Genomic DNA, 7,179 nt, shown 5'->3' on the forward strand with positions numbered 1-7,179 from the left:
AAAATATTTTAATGATTGTTAACTTTCAATGTGAAAACATTTGTCCCAAAAGGTGCTGAAACTTAGATGTCAGTATCGCATGTGCATTTCAGACTTTAAAACTATGATTACCTGCTTTTTAAGCTTTTGTTTATTAAGTATTTTTATGGTCTATTGATGAATGAGGTAATCAAATATGAAATTAGACTTACCGGCAATTCAGTTTATTGAAATCTCCCAGAACAGCCCCATAGGATGTGGAGTCTCCGCCCTAATAGGGAAAGAGAACACAAAGAGTTGAAATAGTCCCGCCCCATTGACCGCCGGCAGTATTTTTATAGTGCCAAGACAGCTAACATATGCACATAAAAACTACTTCACGGTCCTAGAGTTCCGTTTATAGACGACAATTTCAGATTCACCCCAAAGACTCCCAGGTAGTGGTAACTTTGGGATCGGATTTTTTAAGGCCCATTGCTAAGTTTGGTTTGATCCCCATCTAATCAATAATTGACTGAGAATCTGTATAGTTTCATGAAAAGGTGATGTCAGAAGTGGGATTTGAATCCATGCCTCCAAGAGAGACTGCGACCTGAATGCAGCGCCTTAGACCGCTCGGCCATCCTGACTTCTTGAGGATTCTGTGCCTTAACTCTTTTCAAGTTAGTCAGAAGAAATATGACCAGTAATTGTCATTGAAAATTATTTTAAAATATTTAATATTACAGTTTTTATTTCAATACATTTGTTTAAACTATTAGTTATCAAGCCTATTTTGAGCTAAATGGCCAAGCCCCATTTTAAAAAAATATGACTTTTATCACTGTATGCAGTAATAACTCTGGAATGCTTCTACATATCCCCGTAATTCTGAAAGTGTTTTTTTGTGACACATTGTACTTTACATTAACTGTAAATTTAGGTCAATATATTTTTAGTTTTTTTCTGTGAAAATATCTAAATTTTGTTTAAAATTTTGAAATATTAGTCATTTTTATTCTTTGACTGCTTATATCCTTAAACCAACTTGTCGCACCACACAAAAATGTAAATAAATAGCATTTTTCATATGTGTACTTTTGGTCAGCATTCACTTTCAAACCTCCTTTTATTTTGTTAGGATGTTAGAAATGTTAGATTTCTCACAAAATGCGATGATGCACCATATTTCTTCAGAATCTACTGTTTGGCCACACAGCAGGGCATTGAAAATAAGAGCGCTATTTGGATTTTGGAATGCAGATTTTGCAAGAATAGTTTGCAGGTAAAATTTGCAGAGTACCAAAAGTACCAAAACAGCAGAAACCCCCCCAAAGTGACCCCATTTTAGAAATTACTTCTCACAATGAATTCATATACACCACAGCATTTCATAGTCAAACATACATGGTTGAAATCATTCAGCTAGTGTCTGATACATGCTTTCTTTATCAGCTATCAGGTTCCCTTTAAATCCTCTTACAGCTAAGTGAAATGGAAATAAACAAAACAGAGGAAAAATTACAAAAAAATAATAATTTGCTCAAATGGAAAAGTTCCCATTTCTCATTTTTAACATTTTATTTTCTGTAGATAGTTAAGATTTTTAGGCCTTTTACATTTTCTTTAAATAATCAGTCCACGTGCTTTGTTTATTTTCTCCTTAAAATGTAAAGAATCAAGAAAAATGATGTTGTCGAAACCCGGGACCTAACCAGGGACCTTTAGATCTTCAGTCTAACGCTCTCCTGTCTGAGCTATTTCGGCCAAACACGAACAACTTTAGGAGTGCTAGACACTTGGCAAATGTCAAGCGAAACCCCTGAAAGTAGATATTTTTATTTTTGCTTTGACTGGTTTTTGCAGCATGATTTCTATTTGAAACTCCTGCTATTTTGTTGTACATATTTAATAACTTTAATTAACTCTTTGTGAATGAGTAGAAAAAAACAGCAATTTTGACAGAGATTTTTTTACATTTTCAATTTGACTCCATTCATCAGGTTCATTCAAACCCTGTGTTTGTGAGACAGGTGATGGTTGCACATAAAAGACAATGTGCATATATAATGTTACATCAAGTTTTATTTGTTATTAAATGCAAATAATTGGAGCAAAAAAGGAGACAACAATTTAGAGAAAATATTTTAATGATTGTTAACTTTCAGTGTGAAAACATTTGTCCCAAAATGTGCTGAAACTTAGATGTCAGTATCGCATGTGCATTTCAGACTTTAAAACTATGATTACCTACTTTTTAAGCTTTTGTTTATTAAGTATTTTTATGGTCTATTGATGAATGAGGTAATCAAATATGAAATTAGACTTACCGGCAATTCAGTTTATAGAAATCTCCCAGAACAGCCCCATAGGATGTGGAGTCTCCGCCCTAATAGGGAAAGAGAACACAAAGAGTTGAAATAGTCACGCCCCATTGACCGCCCGCAGTATTTTTATAGTGCCAAGACAGCTAACATATGCACATAAAAACTATTTCACGGTCCTAGAGTTCTGTTTATAGACGACAATTTCATATTCACCCCAAAGACTCCCAGGTAGTGTTAACTTTGGGATCAGGTTTTTTAAGGCCCATTGCTAAGTTTGGTTTGATCCCCATCATGACTGAGAATCTGTATAGTTTCATGAAAAGGTGATGTCAGAAGTGGGATTTGAACCCAGCGTCTGCAACCTGAACGCAGCGCCTTAGACCGCTCAGCCATCCTGACTTCTTGTGGATTCTGTGCCTTAACTCTTTCCAAGTTAGTCAGAAGAAATATGACCAGTAATTGTCATTGAAAATTATTTTAAAATATTTAATATTACAGTTTTTATTTCAATACATTTGTTTAAACTATTAGTTATCAAGCCTATTTTGAGCTAAATGGCCAAGCCCCATTTTAAAAAAATATGACTTTTATCACTGTATGCAGTAATAACTCTGGAATGCTTCTACATATCCCCGTAATTCTGAAAGTGTTTTTTGTGACACATTGTACTTTACATTAACTGTAAATTTAGGTCAATATATTTTTAGTTTTTTTCTGTGAAAATATCTAAAGTTTGTTTAAAATTTTGAAATATTAGTCATTTTTATTCTTTGACTGCTTATATCCTTAAACCAACTTGTCGCACCACACAAAAATGTAAATAAATAGCATTTTTCATATGTGTACTTTTTGTCAGCATTCACTTTCAAACCTCCTTTTATTTTGTTAGGATGTTAGAAATGTTAGATTTCTCACAAAATGCGGTGATGCACCATATTTCTTCAGAATCTACTGTTTGGCCACACAGCAGGGCTTTGAAAATAAGAGCGCTATTTGGATTTTGGAATGCAGATTTTGCAAGAATAGTTTGCAGGTAAAATTTGCAGAGTACAAAAAGTACCAAAACAGCAGAAACCCCCCCAAAGTGACCCCATTTTAGAAATTACTTCTCACAATGAATTCATATACACCACAGCATTTCATAGTCAAACATATATGGTTGAAATCATTCAGCTAGTGTCTGATACATGCTTTCTTTATCAGCTATCAGGTTCCCTTTAAATCCTCTTACAGCTAAGTGAAATGGAAATAAACAAAACAGAGGAAAAATTACAAAAAAATAATAATTTGCTCAAATGGAAAAGTTCCCATTTCTCATCTTTTTAACATTTTATTTTCTGTAGATAGTTAAGATTTTTAGGCCTTTTACATTTTCTTTAAATAATCAGTCCACGTGCTTTGTTTATTTTCTCCTTAAAATGTAAAGAATCAAGAAAAATGATGTTGCCGAAACCCGGGATCGAACCAGGGACCTTTAGATCTTCAGTCTAACGCTCTCCCATCTGAGCTATTTCGGCCAAACACAAACGACTTTAGGAGTGCTAGACACTTGGCAAATGTCAAGCGAAACCCCTGAAAGTAGATATTTTTATTTTTGCTTTGACTGGTTTTTGCAGCATGATTTCTATTTGAAACTCCTGCTATTTTGTTGTACATATTTAATAACTTTAATTAACTCTTTGTGAATGAGTAGAAAAAAACAGCAATTTTGACAGAGATTTTTTTACATTTTCAATTTGACTCCATTCATCAGGTTCATTCAAACCCTGTGTTTGTGAGACAGGTGATGGTTGCACATAAAAGACAATGTGCATATATAATGTTACATCAAGTTTTATTTGTTATTAAATGCAAATAATTGGAGCAAAAAAGGAGACAACAATTTAGAGAAAATATTTTAATGATTGTTAACTTTCAATGTGAAAACATTTGTCCCAAAATGTGCTGAAACTTAGATGTCAGTATCGCATGTGCATTTCAGACTTTAAAACTATGATTACCTACTTTTTAAGCTTTTGTTTATTAAGTATTTTTATGGTCTATTGATGAATGAGGTAATCAAATATGAAATTAGACTTACCGGCAATTCAGTTTATAGAAATCTCCCAGAACAGCCCCATAGGATGTGGAGTCTCCGCCCTAATAGGGAAAGAGAACACAAAGAGTTGAAATAGTCACGCCCCATTGACCGCTCGCAGTATTTTTATAGTGCCAAGACAGCTAACATATGCACATAAAAACTATTTCACGGTCCTAGAGTTCCGTTTTTAGACGACAATTTCAGATTCACCCCAAAGACTCCCAGGTAGTGGTAACTTTGGGATCGGATTTTTTAAGGCCCATTGCTAAGTTTGGTTTGATCCCCCTCTAATCAATAATTGACTGAGAATCTGTATAGTTTCATGAAAAGGTGATGTCAGAAGTGGGATTTGAACCCACGCCTCCAAGAGAGACTGTGACCTGAACGCAGCAACTTAGACCGCTCGGCCATCCTGACTTCTTGTGGATTCTGTGCCTTAACTCTTTCCAAGTTAGTCAGCAGAAATATGACCAGTAATTGTCATTGAAAATTATTTTAAAATATTTAATATTACAGTTTTTATTTCAATACATTTGTTTAAACTATTAGTTATCAAGCCTATTTTGAGCTAAATGGCCAAGCCCCATTTTAAAAAAATATGACTTTTATCACTGTATGCAGTAATAACTCTGGAATGCTTCTACATATCCCCGTAATTCTGAAAGTGTTTTTTGTGACACATTGTACTTTACATTAACTGTAAATTTAGGTCAATATATTTTTAGTTTTTTTCTGTGAAAATATCTAAAATTTGTTTAAAATTTTGAAATATTAGTCATCTTTATTCTTTGACTGCTTATATCCTTAAACCAACTTGTCGCACCACACAAAAATGTAAATAAATAGCATTTTTCATATGTGTACTTTTTGTCAGCATTCACTTTCAAACCTCCTTTTATTTTGTTAGGATGTTAGAAATGTTAGATTTCTCACAAAATGCGGTGATGCACCATATTTCTTCAGAATCTACTGTTTGGCCACACAGCAGGGCTTTGAAAATAAGAGCGCTATTTGGATTTTGGAATGCAGATTTTGCAAGAATAGTTTGCAGCTAAAATTTGCAGAGTACCAAAAGTACCAAAACAGCAGAAACCCCCCCAAAGTGACCCCATTTTAGAAATTACTTCTCACAATGACTTCATATACACCACAGCATTTCATAGTCAAACATACATGGTTGAAATCATTCAGCTAGTGTCTGATACATGCTTTCTTTATCAGCTATCAGGTTCCCTTTAAATCCTCTTACAGCTAAGTGAAATGGAAATAAACAAAACAGAGGAAAAATTACAAAAAAATAATAATTTGCTCAAATAGAAAAGTTCCCATTTCTCATCTTTTTAACATTTTATTTTCTGTAGATAGTTAAGATTTTTAGGCCTTTTACATTTTCTTTAAATAATCAGTCCACGTGCTTTGTTTATTTTCTCCTTAAAATGTAAAGAATCAAGAAAAATGATGTTGCCGAAACCCGGGATCGAACCAGGGACCTTTAGATCTTCAGTCTAACGCTCTCCCGTCTGAGCTATTTCGGCCAAACACAAACAACTTTAGGAGTGCTAGACACTTGGCAAATGTCAAGCGAAACCCCTGAAAGTAGATATTTTTATTTTTGCTTTGACTGGTTTTTGCAGCATGATTTCTATTTGAAACTCCTGCTATTTTGTTGTACATATTTAATAACTTTAATTAACTCTTTGTGAATGAGTAGAAAAAAACAGCAATTTTGACAGAGATTTTTTTACATTTTCAATTTGACTCCATTCATCAGGTTCATTCAAACCCTGTGTTTGTGAGACAGGTGATGGTTGCACATAAAAGACAATGTGCATATATAATGTTACATCAAGCTTTATTTGTTATTAAATGCAAATAATTGGAGCAAAAAAGGAGACAACAATTTAGAGAAAATATTTTAATGATTGTTAACTTTCAATGTGAAAACATTTGTCCCAAAATGTGCTGAAACTTAGATGTCAGTATCGCATGTGCATTTCAGACTTTAAAACTATGATTACCTACTTTTTAAGCTTTTGTTTATTAAGTATTTTTATGGTCTATTGATGAATGAGGTAATCAAATATGAAATTAGACTTACCGGCAATTCAGTTTATAGAAATCTCCCAGAACAGCCCCATAGGATGTGGAGTCTCCGCCCTAATAGGGAAAGAGAACACAAAGAGTTGAAATAGTCACGCCCCATTGACCGCTCGCAGTATTTTTATAGTGCCAAGACAGCTAACATATGCACATAAAAACTATTTCACGGTCCTAGAGTTCCGTTTTTAGACGACAATTTCAGATTCACCCCAAAGACTCCCAGGTAGTGGTAACTTTGGGATCGGATTTTTTAAGGCCCATTGCTAAGTTTGGTTTGATCCCCCTCTAATCAATAATTGACTGAGAATCTGTATAGTTTCATGAAAAGGTGATGTCAGAAGTGGGATTTGAACCCATGCCTCCAAGAGAGACTGTGACCTGAACGCAGAAACTTAGACCGCTCGGCCATCCTGACTTCTTGTGGATTCTGTGCCTTAACTCTTTCCAAGTTAGTCAGCAGAAATATGACCAGTAATTGTCATTGAAAATTATTTTAAAATATTTAATATTACAGTTTTTATTTCAATACATTTGTTTAAACTATTAGTTATCAAGCCTATTTTGAGCTAAATGGCCAAGCCCCATTTTAAAAAAATATGACTTTTATCACTGTATGCAGTAATAACTCTGGAATGCTTCTACATATCCCCGTAATTCTGAAAGTGTTTTTTGTGACACATTGTACTTTACATTAACTGTAAATTTAGGTCAATA

At 33.9% G+C, this 7,179-nt stretch overlaps 2 non-coding genes across 2 annotated transcripts; both read right to left on the bottom strand.

The window, feature by feature from the left end:
• Window positions 1-3,729: 3,729 nt before the first annotated feature.
• TRNAF-GAA (transfer RNA phenylalanine (anticodon GAA)) lies at window positions 3,730-3,802 on the bottom strand. Its single transcript has one exon. It is a non-coding gene; the product is annotated as a tRNA-Phe (tRNA).
• A 2,025-nt stretch (window positions 3,803-5,827) lies between these two features.
• On the bottom strand, window positions 5,828-5,900 carry TRNAF-GAA (transfer RNA phenylalanine (anticodon GAA)). The gene has a single exon. It is a non-coding gene; the product is annotated as a tRNA-Phe (tRNA).
• Window positions 5,901-7,179: the final 1,279 nt, after the last annotated feature.

This window comes from Ranitomeya variabilis, chromosome 4, assembly GCF_051348905.1.
Source record: "Ranitomeya variabilis isolate aRanVar5 chromosome 4, aRanVar5.hap1, whole genome shotgun sequence".
In the NCBI taxonomy this organism is placed as follows: domain Eukaryota; kingdom Metazoa; phylum Chordata; class Amphibia; order Anura; family Dendrobatidae; genus Ranitomeya; species Ranitomeya variabilis.